Source organism: Arachis hypogaea, chromosome 17 (genome assembly GCF_003086295.3).
Source record: "Arachis hypogaea cultivar Tifrunner chromosome 17, arahy.Tifrunner.gnm2.J5K5, whole genome shotgun sequence".
In the NCBI taxonomy this organism is placed as follows: Eukaryota; Viridiplantae; Streptophyta; class Magnoliopsida; order Fabales; family Fabaceae; genus Arachis; species Arachis hypogaea.
In genome coordinates, this window is record NC_092052.1 from 122,158,493 (window position 1) to 122,176,977 (window position 18,485).

General features: G+C 37.3%; 1 long non-coding RNA gene across 1 annotated transcript; it reads left to right on the plus strand.

The window, feature by feature from the left end:
• Window positions 1-11,479: 11,479 nt before the first annotated feature.
• Window positions 11,480-18,247, plus strand: LOC112765131 (uncharacterized). The gene is made up of 3 exons (XR_011875644.1): window positions 11,480-15,718; window positions 15,834-15,981; window positions 18,052-18,247. It is a non-coding gene; the product is annotated as an uncharacterized lncRNA (long non-coding RNA).
• The last annotated feature ends 238 nt before the right edge of the window (window positions 18,248-18,485 follow it).

The following is an 18,485-nucleotide window of genomic DNA, read 5'->3' on the forward strand; positions in this document are numbered from 1 at the left end:
CGGCCCAATAAGCTTTGTGTTCAATCTCTACCGGTAAGTGACATGCTTTACCATATACAAGCCGGAAGGGGCTCATGCCAATGGGTGTCTTGTAAGCCGTTCGATAGGCCCACAGTGCATCGGAGAGTTTGATGCTCCAATCTTTCCTATTTGGCTTTACAATCCTTTCTAACACATGCTTGATTTCCCGGTTAGAGACTTCGGCTTGGCCGTTTGTCTGAGGGTGGTAAGCCGTGGCGACTTTATGGATGATGCCATATTTTCTCATGAGGCCGTCTATTCTTTTGTTGCAAAAGTGGGATCCTTGGTCACTTATGATTGCTCTTGGGGCACCAAAGCGACAAATGATATTGTTCCTCACAAAAGAATACACAACATTAGCGTCATCCGTTCGGGTGGGGATTGCCTCCACCCATTTTGACACATAATCGACGGCTAGCAAGATGTAGAGAAAGCCATTGGAATTTGGAAATGGTCCCATGAAGTCGATTCCCCATACGTCAAAGATTTCGCAAAAAAGCATATTTTGTTGGGGAATTTCGTCCTTCTTGGAAATATCTCCAAACCTACTACATTGGGGACAAGATTTGCAATAGAGAGAAGCATCTTTGAGAAGAGTTGGCCACCAAAATCCGCAATCAAGGATTTTTCTTGCCGTTCTTTGGGGCCCGTAGTGACCACCTCCTTCGGAAGCATGGCAAGCATCCAAGATTGCTTGGAATTCGGTTTGAGGTATGCACCGTCGCACTATTTGGTCCGCTCCACACCTCCACAAATAGGGATCATCCCAAATATAGTATTTGGATTCGCTTTTCAGCTTATCCTTTTTGTGTTTGTTGAGATTGGGAGGAAAAGTGCGTGAAACCAAATAGTTTGCTATTGGGGCATACCAAGGAACCACTTCCGAGATTGCATGCAAAGCATCTAAAGGAAAGGAATCATTGATAGGAGTGGTGTCGCCTTTTGTGTGTTCGAGGCGACTTAAATGGTCCGCCACTAGGTTTTGGGCACCGCTCCTATCTTTGATTTCTAAGTCAAATTCTTGTAATAAGAGCACCCAACGAATTAATCTCGGTTTTGATTCCTTTTTTGCCAACAAGTACTTTAGTGCCGCGTGATCCGAATATACTACTACCTTGGAACCAAGAAGATAGGCTTGGAACTTGTCCAAAGCAAAAACAATAGCTAGAAGTTCCTTTTCGGTAGTAGTGTAGTTGGATTGGGCTCCGTCTAATGTTTTGGAAGCATAAGCTATGACATAGGGGATCTTACCCTCGCGTTGTGCTAACGCGGCTCCTATCGCATAATTCGAAGCATCACACATGATTTCAAAGGGTTGAGTCCAATTGGGTCCTCGCACAATAGGGGCTTGTGTCAATGCTACCTTGAGTTTGTCATATGCTTCCATACATACCTTGCTCATCTCAAATTCGGTGTCTTTTTGTAGTAATCGAGAGAGAGGTAAGGCTACCTTGCTAAAGTCCTTGATGAATCTCCGGTAGAATCCTGCATGTCCAAGAAAAGAACGGACTTCCCTCTCGGAGGAGGGGTAAGGTAAACTGGATATGACATTTATCTTTGCCGGATCTACGGAGATGCCCTCCTTTGATACTATGTGTCCCAAAACAATGCCTTGTTTGACCATGAAATGACATTTTTCAAAATTTAAGACAAGGTTTGTTTTGGTGCATCTTTCTAAGACTTTTTCAGGGTTACCTAAGCAATGCTCAAATGACTCACCATACACACTAAAATCATCCATGAAAACTTCCATTGATTGCTCTAGAAAGTCCGCAAATAGGCTCATCATGCATCTTTGAAACGTTGCCGGTGCATTGCATAGGCCAAATGGCATACGCTTGTAAGCATACGTTCCAAAGGGGCAAGTAAATGTAGTTTTTTCTTGGTCTTCTAGAGCAATATGAATTTGGAAGTATCCGGAGTAGCCATCAAGAAAACAATAGTATGATTTACCGGCTAACCGATCAAGCATTTGATCGATAAATGGTAGTGGAAAATGGTCTTTTCTTGTGGCCGCATTCAATCTTCGGTAGTCTATGCATACTCTCCAAGAATTCTGCACTCTTGTTGCTATTAGTTCACCACTTTCGTTCTTGATTGTTGTCACTCCGGACTTCTTTGGCACTACTTGGACCGGGCTTACCCATTCGCTATCCGAGATAGGATAGATGATGTCAGCTTCAAGTAGCTTAGTGACTTCTTTCTTCACCACCTCAAGAATGGTTGGGTTAAGTCTCCTTTGAGGTTGTCAGACCGGTCTTGCTCCTTCTTCAAGAAATATGCGGTGCTCGCATACTTGGGAGCTTATTCCCACTAGATCCGCCAAACTCCACCCAATTGCCCTTTTGTTTTTCCTCAATACATTCAGCAATTTTTCTTCTTGTTGAGGAGTTAACTCTTGTGCAATTATCACGGGTAGCTTTTGGGCTTCATCAAGGTATGAGTACCTTAAGTGAGGTGGTAGTGGCTTCAATTCCATCTTCTTGTCATTCCTTGAAGTTTGAGTTTTCGGGTGGTTTGTATGGTGTGTGGTATTTAGTTCGCTCGACTCTTCATTTGCTTCTTTGACCATGCACTTCTCATCTAATCTTGCAAGATGCACTTCGGCTACTATGTTATCGATTGGGTCACACCGAAATAGAGAGTGGTTCTCCGGTGGATGCTTCATTGCTTCCTCTAGGCTAAAGCTTACAATTCTTCCATCTATTTCAAATGAGTAGTTCCCCGAGTAAGCATCAAGCTTAAATCTAGAAGTCCTCAAGAAGGGCCTTCCAAGTAGGATAGAGGATGCTCTCTCGGTTTCGCTTGACGGCATTTCAAGGACATAGAAGTCAATCGGAAACACCAACCCTTTTATATTCACCAATACATCTTCTGCAACACCCGCTACGGTTATTATGCTTTTATCCGCTAGGACAAATCTTGCCGTCGACCTTTTTAGTGGGGGCAAGTTCAATACCCGATAAACGGAGAGCGGCATGATGCTAACACATGCTCCGAGGTCACACATACAATCTCTAAATTGAACTCCATTGACGGTGCAAGTGACCATACAAGGGCCCAGGTCATCACACTTCTCCGGTAATGTTCCCATCAAAGCGGAGATAGAACTCCCCAATGGGATGGTTTCCAATTCAAGAATTCTATCCTTGTTTATGCATAAATCTTTGAGGAATTTGGCATATCTAGGAACTTGATGGATGGCATCAAAGAGGGGGATGGTTACCTCAACTTTCTTGAACATTTCTACCATTTTGGGGTCGAGTTCCATGCGCTTCTTAGCTTTCTTTGCAAGTGTCGGAAATGGAAGTGGTTGAGCAATTTCTTCTTCCAAGGTTCTTTTGGCCTTGGTTGTCTCCCTTGTTGGTTGGGCTTCATCTTCAACTATGGCTTGTGGTGTCTCCTCTTCCACTACCTCTTCTATATCTATTCTCTCTCCCCCTTGGGTGGTTGTGATAGGACTTGGGTCCTTTGCTTCCTTCTCTTTTAGTTGTGTACCGGATCTAAGGGTGATGGCGTTGATGCCCCCTTTTGGGTTTGGTTGAGGTTGAGAGGGAATGACACTTTGGATTGGGGGTTGAGGAGTGGGGGTCGATGGTGTGTCCATGCGTGCAAGAAGAGCTTGTAGTGTAGAGGTGAGGCCGGTGAGGCCGGAAGCAAGTGTGTTTTGTAATTCCTTTTGGCCTTGGATAATGGTCCGGAGTGTTTCGTATTGGTTGGAGGGGGTGGTTGCATATGTGAGTTGAGGAGTTTGTGATTGGTTGGGTGGTGGTCTTTGATGTGGTGGTTGATATGTTTGGTAGTTTCTTTGTGGGTTTTGTTGATTGTATGGTTGATTTTGGAAGTTGTATGGTCGGTTTTGTGAGAAATTTTGCGAGTTGTTATTCCATCTTTGACCTCCTCCATTGTTGTTGTTATCCCTATTCCCTTGTTGATGATTGTCTTTCCAATTTTGATTATTGTGTCCACTTCCTTGGTTGTAGCCTCCTCCTTGATAAGGGTGCCCTTGGTTAGGATTACCTCCTTGGTAGTACCCTTGATTAGGGCGGTCATAGAAATTATGGGTGGCCGCCAAAGTGTTGTCTTCTTGAAGGTTTGGGCACTCATCCGTGTAGTGAGAGTAGCAAGAGCAAATGCCACATACTCTTTGAGGGACCAATTGTTGTTGGTTGTGTTGTTGAGATGGTGGAGGGTGTTGTTGATATGATTGAGGTTGTTGTGGTTGTTGTTGGTTCAATTGGAGTTGCCTCAAGACGGATGTTATCTCATTCAAGGATTGAGTTAGAGCGGTGGCTTCACTACTAGTTGATACCTCGTTCACGGTCCTTGGACGGTTGACTCTTCGCCTCATATGTTGATTGGATTCGGCTAAGTCAATAATAAGTTGCCATGCCTCCTCCGCGGTTTTATATTTGGACAAAGAACCATTGCTAGAAGTGTCCAAGAGGGTTCTATCTTGCTCTCGCATCCCTTGACATATGTATCCAAGTAATACTTGAGTGTCGAGCATGTGATTAGGGCATGCATCTAGCAGTTTGCGGAACCGTTCCCAATACTCATAGAGTGGTTCCGTCTCACCTTGCACAATACAAGACATTTCCTTCCTTAGCCTATCCATCTTTTCTGGGGGCAAGAATTTATCCAAGAACCCCCTTCTAAGTAGGTCCCAATCGGAGGTAACTTCACTAGAGAGAGTGTAGAACCATTCTTTGGCCTTGTCCTCAAGAGAGAAAGGGAAAGCAAACAACCATATAGCAACTTCATCGGACCCTTCCCGTCTAGTAGTCGAGCATATGCGGTGGAAGTCCTTGAGATGTCGAATAGGGTCTTGTGCGGGAAGCCCGTGAAACTTGGGTAGGAGGTTGATCAAAGCGGTCTTCAATTCAAAATTCGCATTCAAATTGGGGTGAGTTACATGAAGGGGTTGAAGGACATAATCCGGTGCACCCGCTTCCTTGATGGTAACTCTCCGTGGAGCGTCCATGGTATTAGTACCTAAAACAAAAGAAGAATTGTTAGTGAGTTTGATGGGAGTATGATTAATGCCTTCTTTGAGTGACGGTTCAATGTTCACTTCTAGTAAGGTGGTTGAGGTGGTGAAAACCTCTTCACCCTTTCCAAATCTTAGCCGCCTCCGAGCTTGTCTAATATGAAACAAAGTTCGTTCTATTTCCGGATCAAAAGGGATTAAGCTCGGATTCGGTTGTGAACGCGTCATGCAATGAAGGAGAAATGGAATTCATTGTAACGATGAGGAGTTAGTCAATTGAGCAATTTACAATGAAGTGCAACTATGTACATATATACATGCTTAATCCAAAACAATAACATGGCACACTAAGCAAAATCCCCGGCAACGGTGCCATTTTGACAAATAGATTTTTGCCGGTATAGAAATTATCAAATGATCAATCGTAGTATAGTCTAAACCGACGCAAAATCCTTTATCAAACAAATCTACAATCTATATCCGAGAGTACTAGTCTCCCGAGTCGTTCTCCCTTGGAATTGCCAAAGTGTACATCTTATTGATTTAGTAAGCTTTGTTGGAATTCTTTGAGGGTTTTAGCAAGGTAATGAGAAACGAACAATCAATTATCAAAAGACTTGGCTTAGGGTTGGCATTGGAAATTCTATCCTTATAGTCCATACAATGTTGATAACAATTAGGCCTTGCTTCATTTAGTTATCCCCTAGGTGTAGAGGGAGGTCAAATGAAAGTAATCAACTTGAGTCACAAGTCCTAGCTTCACCTTATGGGAATCTAGCTTTAGTGCACTCCAAGCCAACTAGCAATCCCTAATTCTAAATCAACTATTGATACAACTATTCAACTTCTTCCAAAGACCAAACCCTATGCCAAGTGTGAAAATTCTACTCCATGGCTAGTGTTGTCATTTTATCAAACATGTGATGAGCAAGAAGGAAAGTCATAGTAAAATGAGAAGAAAAGTCAAATTGAAAGTGTTGCAACACAAAGATCTAACAACAAGTCTCAAAGAGTAGCAATGAAAATCCAAAATAGAGATGAAATCCAAAACTACAAAGTTGAATTCTAGATCTATGAGAATTGATCAATTGTATCTACTACTTGAAATTGGAGAAGAAAATCTATGACATGAACAAAGTGGAGTGAGAATTGTAATGGATCTCACCAAAAAGTCATTGAGAATTCAGAAATTAGATGAGGATGAACCCTAGTGAAGCTTGGAATCTCCCTCTTCTTCTCCCAAAAAGTGTAACTAACTCTCTCTTCTCCCCAAGAGAAGGAAAATATCTAGATCTAGAAGTAAATGAACTAAAAGTGTCCTTAACCCTTGTTCCTTTGGTCCTCTTAAGCTTTTCCCGCCAAGGTGTTTCTCTAAGAGTGGGATCCTTAACTGCCTCCATGCCTAAGTCACGTGACTTCTTAAAAAATCATATTCGCAAATCGGCGCGCACGCGCCGTTGAGACGTCTTGAAATGTGCGCGGAGGCGTGATGTACGCGTGCGCGCCCATGAAGATCCTGGCTTAGCCGCTTCTCAAGCCGGCTCTTGGCTTTGGCTCCACGTTGCACTTATCCGCGCGGGCGCGCAAGGTGCGCGCACGCGCCCATGCGAAAACCTCCAAGGCTTAATCCTCATGCTTCCTTCCTTTGTACCCGTCTTCCTTTTCTCTTTCGGTCCATTCCCACTCTATATCCTGAAACCACTTAACACACAAGTTACGGCATCGAATGGCATCAAGAGAAGATTAGAAATGTATCTATTTTAGTGCGAAATAAGCATGTTTTCATTCATGAGGCGAAACTAGGAAAGGAATGCAAAATCTTGTATTTTCATATAGAAAGTGTGTGGAATCATTGATAAAACCCCTGAAATCAGCACAAGATAAACCCTCAAGTTGGGGTTTGTCAGTACTATAGAATGACGCCTTCTTTTTCCAAAAGCATTTGTTGAAGTTCTCAACCGTTCTCACTCTGATCATTGTCCCCTGCTTATCTGATGTCAAGGAGTTCCTGTCAAGAAAGGAAATTGACCTTTTAGATTCCAAGCGGCATGGGCGACGCATCCTGATTACAAGGCCATTGTTCAGAAATCTTGAGATAGTACAGCTTTTGGCATCCATAGAAAGTTGCTACGGGTTCAAGAAGGTTCGTTGGATTTCAGCTCTATGGTCTTTGGCAATATTTTTATTAAAAAGAGGGAATTGGAGGCTTATTTGAATTGTATCCAACGAAAAATAGAAGCTGACGATGATTCAATTTCGAAACATAAAGAGGAAGAATTGAGAACTAAGTATAATCTAATGTTGGCTCAGGAAGAGTTGCTTTGGTACTACCAGAAGTCAAGAGATCAATGGGTTCGGTATGGTGATAGAAATACTAGTTTTTTCCATATGCAAACCATCATTAGAAGAAAATCTAACAAGGTTCATGGGTTGCTAGTAAGTGATTGGTCCTGGTCTGATGATCCAAAAGTTTCGCAAAGAGAGGTTGTTCATTTCTTCAAAAATATTTTTTGCTCTACTGAGCCTGTTGAGGTTAATTGCATGGGAGAAATTCCTATGCCAACTCTTAGCCAAAATGCTTATAATAATTTGTCTAAACCAGTGACAATGTTGGAGGTTAAAAAAGCTCTGGATAATATGAGCTCGTTCAAAGCTCTTGGGCCAGATGGTTTTCAAGTATTTTTCTTCAAGGAATATTGAGATGTGGTGGGTCATGAGTTGTGGCGTACTGTTCAGAAAGCATTCTTAGGGGAGACGTTAAGTCATTCTTTGTTGGAAACTTTGATTGTTCTTATCTCTAAGTGCGACCCTCCAACTTGATTGAAAGATTTTCGGCCAATAAGCCTTTATAATGTCATTTATAAGCTTGTGACTAAAGTGCTGATTAATAGATTACGACCTTTTTTGGATGAGATTGTTAGCCCAACTCAGGGAGGGTTTATTCATGGTAGAGGAGCGCCTGATAATGTTATTGTCGTCCAAGAAGTTCTTCACTTTCTTAAGCGGACAAAGTCTAGAAAAGGAGCTATGGCTTTTAAGATTGATTTAGAAAAGGCTTATGATAGAGTTGATTGGAATTTTCTTGAGCACACTCTTGAATCTTTTGGCTTTCCTTCTCTAATTATTTAGCTTGTAATGAATTATGTTCAGGCCTCAAATTGTTCCATCCTCTAGAATGGGAATAGATTGGATAGCTTCTAACCTCGCAAAAGACTCAGGCAAGGAGATCCAATTTCTCCTTATTTATTTGTTTTGTGCATAGAGAGATTGGCGTGCTTCATTTCCAAACAAGTTGACGAAGGCATTTGGGATGGTGTGGCTGTTTCTAGAGGGGAACCTAGAGTTTCTCACTTGATGTTTGCAGATGACCTCCTCTTTTTTTGTAAAGCGGAGAAAAATCAAATTCAGAATGTCGTGTACACCTTGGAGTTATTCTGCAAAGTTTCAGGTATGAAGGTTAACATTGAAAAATCCAAAACTATTTGTTCTAGAAAAATCTCTAATAAAAGGAAGGAAATGTTATTTGGTGTTTCTCATATTTATTTTACTAGTGACTTAGGCAAATATTTGGGGGTGAACCTTAATCATCCTCGAGCTGCCAGGTCTGTTTTTTCAGACTCTTTAGAGAAGATCAAGAATAGGCTGGCTAGTTAAAAAGGTCGACTCCTTAACAGAGCAGGCAGACTTTGCTTAATTAAATCTATTGCTTCTTCTCTTCTTATTTACCAGATGCAAGTGACTCTTTTTCCTACTTCGATTTGTCAAAAGATTGATTCTGTGTTTAGACATCAATTCTTGTGGAAGGAAAAAGTGGGGGAGCATTGCTTAAGCTTGGTCAAGTGGAGCAAAGTTGTCACTCCAAGAAAATATGAAGGTTTGGGAATTAGAGATACTCAATGTGTGAATTTTGCTTTATTAGAAAAACTTGTTTAGCAATTACTGCATAATAAAGATAAGCTTTGGTTAAGGATTATGTTGGTAAAATATTTATTTGGGGATTCTTGCTTTTCATCCAATTTTTCTAATAATGTTTCAAGCACTTGGTGAGCAATTTATAAGACAATAGAAAAGTTTCCTGATGATTTTGAATGGTGTATAGGCAGGATGTCTCAATTCTTTTAGTATCATGCTTGGGACCATCTGGAACGCTAGCTCTTTTGGTTCCTTTTGTTCACATTTCTGATTTTCTCTTGAAGCTAGAAGATGTTTGGCACCATGGACATTGGCGGTGGGATATTCTTTGCACAATGATTCCGGAAGAAATTAAACTTGATTTGATGCTCTTTGATCCTATCAAGCAAGCTGGGGATAAAACAGGTTGGTTTTGAACAAACTCAAATACTCTCACCTACTCGATTAAAAGCGGGTATGAATAGCTATTGAAGAAGAAATTTGGCTGGAATGATAATGAAAATTGGCTTTGGCTTTGGCGCTTGAGAATACCGGAGAAGATAAAGTGTCTGCTCTGACTTTGCCTCAACAACGGAGTTCCCACATCTAGCTACCGGTTTCAAAGAGGTCTTGCTACTTCTAATTTTTGTTAGAGATGTTATCTTGCTCTAGAGGATATTAACCATTGCTTTAGGACTTGCAAAAAAGCTCGTCAGATTTAGATTAATGACCGCTGTGGATTCTGGTTTGGATTTTGTGGCTTAGATTCGTTCTAACCTCAACAAAAATGAGTTCCTCTTTGCAGCGGCCTTTTGATGGATTTGGAGGATAGGAACAATGACATCCTCCATCAAGATGATCCATAGAGTAGGGAGAAAATTGTTCACTTGGCTAAACATGCTGCTCGAGATTTTTCCAATGTCATTACTACCCGAAAACATATTACTCCTTCCTCTTTGCAATATAAACTGGGAACCACCTCCGATGAATGTCTGTAAAGTGAACTGCGATGCAAGCATTTTTGAAAATGAGCAATTAGCTGGCTTTGGGTGTATTATTAGAGACAACATGGGAATTTGGATAAAAGGTTGTTCTGCCAGTAGACCTCTTTCTAGTGTTTTCTACTGTGAGCTTCATGCTATTTGAAGAGGGCTTGTTATGGCTTGGGATTGCGAGTGCAAAGAGGTCATATGTGAAACTGATAATCTTGATGCGTTTCTTCTTGTTTCGCGAGACATAACCAGCATGATTAGGACTGACTTTGATCTGCTTGACAAAATCAAAGAGATGCTCCAGTATAATTGGACAGTTACGGTAGTACTCATACAGCGCACAACAAACAGAGCAGCTGATTTAATGGCTAAGACTACTGCTTTTAACAAGCAGGTGTACCTGAAGTGGTTGATGCCCTCTAATAGTTTAGACATTATTATTAGAGAGGAGTCCTACTCTTTCTCTTAGGTCCTTTTTCTTTGTGTTATTTTCAGTCACAAAAAGAAAAAAGTAATTTTTAACAATTTATATACGAGAGATTAAAAAATGAAGTAATAATAGTAATAAAAGCTATATGCAATATGATTTGTAAATAGATTAAATAGTATAGTAATAAGAGTCGTATACAATATATAAAAATTAAATAATGTGAAATTTTAATATTTGTAACTTAAACTTCTTATAATTATAATTATTATGACACTTTATTTATATATTTATTGTATTTAATTAGTAATTTATGTTTCAATTAAATAATAATATGTAAGAGTTTTTAAATTTTTTTAAGATGATTGACTAATTCTCATAAGTTATTATGTATTTAGAAGTGTAGATGTGACACCATTAAAAAAACAAAATAGCCAAAATTCATTGTATAGAAAATTGATATCAACTTTTATAAATTATAATTTATAAATTATAAATAGATGATTACTTATTCTATAATCTTATGAAGTACCACAAGAATTTTCTTTTTGTATAAGTTTTCTTTTTAGTTGTCGTTCAACATTTCTTTGTCTAATTTTCTTCTTCTACATTTCTAAGAAACAAAAAATATTTTACTATTCCTTAATGTAATAAACTGTTAACAATTATGTTGATATAGTGATGAAAGAAGGAGAAACTTTGTATTTGTATTTATTGTTTATTTATTTATTTAAAAATATAACAAAAAAATATGAGAGCAATGTGTTCCTTTTAAACTTAATTTTCCTTTTGAATCCTAGCTAGATTTGACAGCTAATAGGGGAGAACATATTACATATGTGTTTTTAATGCTTAGATTAATGCTTAGTTTGATAAAAAAAAATTTTTGAAAAAGTTGTTATTTTTTTCTAAAAAGCAAACATTTTGTTATTAAGATCTTTTAAATGAATATAATATTTTACTCATTTGAATTATGGAATAACTATTATTTTCTTGTATATATGGCCATATATTCACTACAGCAAATGCTGAAGATAGTGGCGATTAATTGGTAGCTGTTTATCAAACTGCCACAAATTGATAAGATTAGACTGTTATAGGCGCGGTTTGTGTTTCAACTACAAAAAGAACCAAAATAACGGCAGTTTTCTTTCCAATGGCCACAATCAAATCAACAAGAGAGCCAAAAGCCCTAAGGGCTCCCGTCACTCACTCGACCAACTTCACAGCTCTGAAATCTGAATGACTCTCCCTTCTCCAACCCTGGCTTCTCTTTGACCACCAACACAGCGCCACCATCGATCATCATCCCCAATGTCTCCGTCAGAACCACAGAACCACCATTGTCATCTTCTTCTTCTTCTCCCATTCTTTCTTCTTCTTCTTCCACCTTCGCCGAACAACCCTGGGAAAACCCTTCTCTCTTTCTTTTCCTGTCTTCTGCCTTCTTTGTCTCGCCACTGGCTCCTATCCAGCGCCGTCGCGACCATCTTTTTCTCCTCCTTACAACCTTGCACTGTGGCTCTCTAGCTCGCCCCTGCCTCCCTCATTTTCAGTCGCAGAATCAGAACAGAGCCACTCCAGTTCTAGCGAGTTCAGACGCAGCAGCGGCTGGTCATTGCCACTGCATCCCTCTCTCCTAGCTCTTGCTCTATTCTTCGACTCAGGTTCTCAGATTACCTTTTCTTCTATGTTTTAGTTAATTTAGGATTAGTTATATGTTGATTCTAGTGTTAATTTGATTTAGTTAAGATTATTTGCTATTGTTAGTTGAGTTTAGGTTAGAATTAGGATTTTCTGATTAGAATTAATGTTAGTTTATACATAGTTAAACAAGCTATTAAAAGCTTCTTGAGTTTGAATTTCAATTTATTTGGATTGATTAACTGATATTTTGCTGAGTCACTATGAAATGCTGCTGATTTTTCATGTCATTGGTGCTGAATTTTAAATTGGTGTTGCAAAGAATACTTGTTAGTGCTATTTTTGTGTTGTTTATGCTTTTGCATGCCAAGTGTTCGACAATATGCTAAGTAGTGTTTGGTGTGATCTGGATGTTGTGGAATTATACCTATTAAAATTATATCAAGATTATTCATTCTTCATATATAGATGTGAAAAATTATGAGATTGTCATTATGAAAGTTAAGTTTATATATGTTATTCTCTATGATATTATAAAGGTAACTATATAGATGCTATTACGATGATGAATTCTCTTATCTACTAATGTATAAAAAATTGGTTTTACACTCTTTAGTCCACAACTTGATTAAACTAATTAACAATCAAAAGCCACCATCCAAAAATTGATTACTATGCTAAATGAATGAGGGAGAAATGGTCTTCATCTTCTTAGCTTCTTCATGATCACGACTTGAATAGCTATGTTTAGCTGAAAAACAAAAAGCATCACGTCTAAGCAAAGGGAAAAAAAATAGAAGAAAACAAAAAGTTACGCGCATTACTTGTGGAAAATTAGTGAATGGACAGTGATTGATATTCATATCAATCTTTTGTGCTTGGAGCACATCATACGAGTATATTGAAAGAAAATTTTCCTATAGGACAAAGGTAAACATTACAAGTTAATGAAAGTATTATAAGTTAAGTGCCTAGAATTTGCAAAGAACATTATTGTTTAAGGAAGTTCCCATGAATTAGACGTGTATAGTGACTAGTGAAACGAATATTTGATGAATCCATTGCAAAGAGAGTGAGTGGACTTGGGAGAGTGATGATCAAAATAAACGAACAATAGAGAGTGAGTTCAAACGAATATATATCACATTTTTTCTTTAATTTTTCTTTTAGTACCACCATTACTTATATCGTAATTTTCTTTTTTCTTTTTCATGAAACCTGGTTGGCATAGTAGTTAGAATTTCAATTTAACTTTTAAAATTATTCGATATTACGATTTTAAATGAGTAAATCGATTTTACAAAATTTATACTAGGTCTAACAATTTTACTATTTAAATCTTATTAAAATCTTACTTTTTAACATGTACTTAATTTACTTTTTTTATTTCACATAAATCTCAATTTTTTCTGCCTGGTTGGCATTGTCACTCTTTATCTATCTCTCCGAAATTGACGTTGCAACTTGCAAGTTGCAGCACGACTTTGTCAAAGTCTGATTTTTGTTTTACGGGTAATTGGTGAGTGGATTTTGTGACACTGAATTCTTGTTATACTTTCAACCTTCAAGTTTTTATTTTTAAAAATAGTTTATTACAATTGATTTTTAAAAAATAACTTACATTAATGTGAACCTTTCACAGCCAAAATAATCTATCTTAAGGCACTAAAAACTTTTGGAACTTATATAGTGCAAATATATATGGTGTGATTCGATGGGAAAACTGAAGTCTGGATATACAGTTGTTTACATATAGATATTTGACACTCCCATAAAGGTGTAAGAACACCATACTTGCATAAAGAGAAAATTAATTGTTGGAACAGAGTTTAAAAAAGAGAGATAGATGGAGAATGAGTTCTAAAAAAAGGCCTCACTAGCGGCTGGAAAATATGATGGCAAACTACCAAACTAAGCTAACATAAACACTACATACAATTTACTCCATGTAGCTAACTGTAATACAAGCCAATTAGCATTTATATTTAGATGATATCATCAAGTGATTTTTATTTGACAAGTTAAAGAAAATACAAACTTTTCATACCACTCCAGTTAAAAATCAATCCAATTCTTGAATCACTCCTAAATCTTGGGTAATCTTGTTTAGAAGATATTTTAGATTATTTTGATTTAATTAATTAGTTATGTTAAAATATTTTAATTTAGTTAGTTAAAAAATATAGTAAAATATTAATATTTTAGATTAATTTAATTTAATTAATTAGTTGTCATATTAGAATATTTTGATTTAGGTAGCTAAAAAATGTGTTAGAATATTAATATTTGGGATTATTTTAATTTAATTAACTAATTGTCATATTAAAATATTTTGATTTAATTAATTAAAAAATATCTTAGAATATTAATATTTTAGTTTATTTTAATTTAATTAATTAGTTGTTGTTTCTAGTATCCCACTCCATTATTGTTTATTATTAGAAGAGAAAATAGTATTGTAATACGAAAAATTTAATGGGCGTAAAAAGTCTATTAGCAAGATACATTGATTTTTAATGTATTATTTTTCAGAAAATGGATAGTTATTTCAAAATGAAATATGTATCAACAAAAACATACATATATAATTCATGTTTCTAGTATCCCACTCCATTATTGTTTATTACAAGTGTAATTACCGTGCACGTGATGTAAGACCCAGATTTTTAGAAAATAAATAATGAGTTATTTATATTTATATATATGGTTTTATTTTTAGAAAGATTATGAGACTTCAAGTTTTAAATTAATTTTGTTTTATATAAATTTTAATTATAATTAGATATTTTTGATTTACTGAGATTAATGATTTTTGTTTAATTAAAATTCAAAGTTCTAATAATTAAAGATAAAAGAGTTTTATATATAATTTAAATTACATAATTGAAGGTTTTGATTAATTTTATGAACTAAAAAAAAATGTATTTATTTATCTTTAAATTGTAAATTATAGTATTTAATTAAAAATAATTTGTAATTTAAAAAATAAATAATAAATAAATATTCTTAAAATTAATTATATTGAATTAAATCTGGTTTTGAATTAAAACTCTACTCAAATCCTGAATTTCCAATTCCAGACCCTAATTTCACTAACCCTAACCTTTCTTACCCAACTTACTTACACATGTAATCTCCCTTTCACACCTGTTTGCTACTCAATGAGCCACGTTACTAATTCGTTACTAACTCCTCACCGCTACTCACTCACCATCACCATTCCTTTTTCCTTTTATCCCACCCACACCCACACAGAAAGAAAGGAAGAAATCAGAAGGAAGAAACGAGGAGGGATTGAGAGTGAGGAACCAGAGCCGCGGGAAGAGAGGGGAGGAGAGGAAGGGTGACGCCGGAGGAGAGAGCGAGTTCGCGGAGGAGAGCCAGAGGAAAGACGCGCCGTTGCTGTGCGAAGACCATCGTCACCGTCGAGCTCGCCATTCCATCGTGGAGCCGTGACGCTGTCGCATCGCCATCGTGCTTTCTCGCCGCCGCTGCCGTCGATGGAACCATTATCGTCGGAGGAGCCATTGCTGGGAGAAGCCCTAGCCATCACCGTCGCGGATGAACAGGGGAGAAAGAGAAGGAGTGACATGACGGGAGAGAAGGGGGACCTCCGCCACTGCAACGGCCGCTGGCGAGTTGCACGCCACCATGGAGTCACCATTCTTGCCACCGTTTAGCTGCTGCCACTATTTCTCGATTTGACGAACATGCTCCTTGTTCTAATTCCAGTTTTTTCGATTTCCGAAACCTGTAACTTTCTTCCTTGATCTGTGATCAATTTATCCTTCTGCTATATCCCTGCCCTAATTACAGTAGCATGTGTTTTGCTCTAGTCATTGCTAATGCATTTCCGGGATAATCATAGTTGGTGCAGTTGTCGCTGTTGCTGCCTTGAAGGAGTTGAGGCTACTGCCGCTGCTCTGGCTGCATTGAGGGTTGCTGCCGCTGTTGAAAATTAAGGGATAAAGAAAGGGGATTATCGCGGTTAGTTCCTACGGGTTCGACAAATCAAGGTAGGGGGTTTGTTTTAAAAATAAAGGTTTTAAAGTATGAACGCCAATAACATTAAATGAGTAATTGCAAATAGTTTATGGCTTCTTTGTGTGAATAATTGTTGGAATTGAGTTGAATCATAGCTGTGATTGGTGATTGGTTTAATGATTTCATGTAGTAATTATTGATGATGTTGTGTGTTTTGAAGTGATACATGATGATAGTACTTGTTGATGATGGTTTTGAGTATGGAATATTGAGATGGTTGCTGGAAATTTATTTGATGAATCATAACTTGAGATATGTTGTGATAGATGAGATGCTAAAGAATGGATGCTGTGATAATATGATTACGTTGCACCTATAATGTGAAGTGGTGAAATATTGAATTAAGCATTCGTGGGCAAATTTTGTTAGTTTAAAGAAAGTTAGAATTATGGTTTTAGAGGAATTTTAGGCTTGAATATAAAATATGGTATGAAGGGTTGTTAAAATTACTTAATGCAGAATTTTCTGCATAATTGGCAGCAGCTTAAAATAAAAACTGGGAGCAATCTAGACATAATTCTTTATCCAAATTATTTTTCTGTCAAACTTCAAGAAGTCGAGATTTCTCCATAAAAATTTCAGGGAATTTGGCCAAGTGGTTTGGAAGATATGAATTTTTGAAGTTTAGTGGTTGCTGCAGAATTTTCTGGTTTTCTGGTTTTGCAGTACCAACTTCCAGACGCTATAACTTTTGATTTATTTGGAATTTTGAGTTGCTTCCAAAAGGGTTTTAAAGATATATCAGTCTATTTTAAGTGAGTATAAATTTCACATCCATTTCTATTTTGTAGAGTTAGTTATGTTTCTTGGAAGTTGGGCTGTTTGCAGGAAATTCAGAACTAATTTAAAGAAACAGGGCAGCACTTTCAACTGACTTTTAATTAACCATACGAGATGCTATGGATCTGAAATTTATTTGTCCTAAAACTTATGAGTGTTAAGTATATCCTCACCAAAATTTAGCCGTAATGGATTAGAATTGAATTTATTACAGATTTATTAAAAACAGAACTGCTTGCTGTATTTTTTTCTAAATTCCCTTTAGTGCAGCAACAGATTTTATTAAGTTGGCTATTTAATTCAATTCTAATCCAAACGTGGTGAAACTTGGCTTAGACCTAAAGGATATGTCCAAATTTAGCAGAATGTATGAACTTAGTTAAACAAAGGTGTGTACGTTATCCCTAGGAAACGTTTAAAGTTAAATGGTGATGCAGAGGTACACCTAGTTTCATGGTGATGTGGAGGTACTTTTAGCAACTTGGTGATGCGGAGGTGTGTTTAGTTGTAAGACGATGCGGAGGCATAATGGAAAGGAAAGAAAGTAAGAAATAAAGGGTGGAAAAGATACTTAAAGGGAAAGAAAAAGAATGAGGAACAAGGAATGAAATAAAAGTTGAGAATTATATTGAATGGGCTTTTGTGCCAAACTGCTAATGCGAAAGGGCCCGCCTAACTGATAGCCTGAGATTGCTAATGCGGGAATGTTCGCCTAATTGATAGCACTGTTCCTTACTGTGATACACATTGAACTGTTATTATAATGAGGCCTAATTGACACGGGTAACCGTGATGCCAATATGTCTAATTGACACAGTAAAGGGACCATATTCGGGGTTCACTCCGAGTACGTCGGGTTGCGGGTAGACAACCGACGCATGAGCTCATGGCCTGCGCTAGGAACAGGCATGCATCATCTTGTTTGCGCATTTACATTTGATTGCGTTTGCTTTATTGTTCATTTGTGATTGAGCTGTTGTTTTGGTGATTTGCTTGTGTGTTTGATGAATATTTTACTTGTGTTGTAGTCTTAATAATGTATTTAGGAATGTTGTTTATGGATAAGGAACTGTTAATGTGACTGGATTTTTGTGTAAGTAACGTGATTTAAAGAAAGGAATTTAAAACTGTTTTAAGTGAAATTGTTTTTGTGATATGAACTAGCTATTTGTATTTACTCTGTTTATTGCGGCATTCACGTTCCCTACTGAGAACGTGTGGCTTTGTTCTCACCCCAAAGTTTTTTAAAAAAACATTTTCAGAGGTACAGACAGGATGGCTAATTGAAAAGCTACGGACGAATAGAAGGCTTGTTTGGCTAGTTGCTTTCGGGTTTATTTCCCTCGCCCTTGATGTTGTAAAGTGTTATATTTTTATAGAGGGGTAGGTTTGTATTTAAGTCTTGTATGAATAATTATTATGAGTTAATATTAATTATGTGAGTATATGTTTATCTGACATAGTTGAGCTGAAGTATATACAATTTAAAAGGAATTTCGTTTTTCTTAAAATCTATCGATCAGTTAACGTGTAGAGGCTCAATATTAAATAGCTAATAAAAGGAAACTAGAGTCGTAACGCCTTACCCTTAGTACGATCATGACGTGCTAGAAGTTAAGGTGTTACACGTGATAAGATTGAAATTATAATTTTAAATTATTTTTTAAAATTAATTTAAATTATAATAATTTGATTA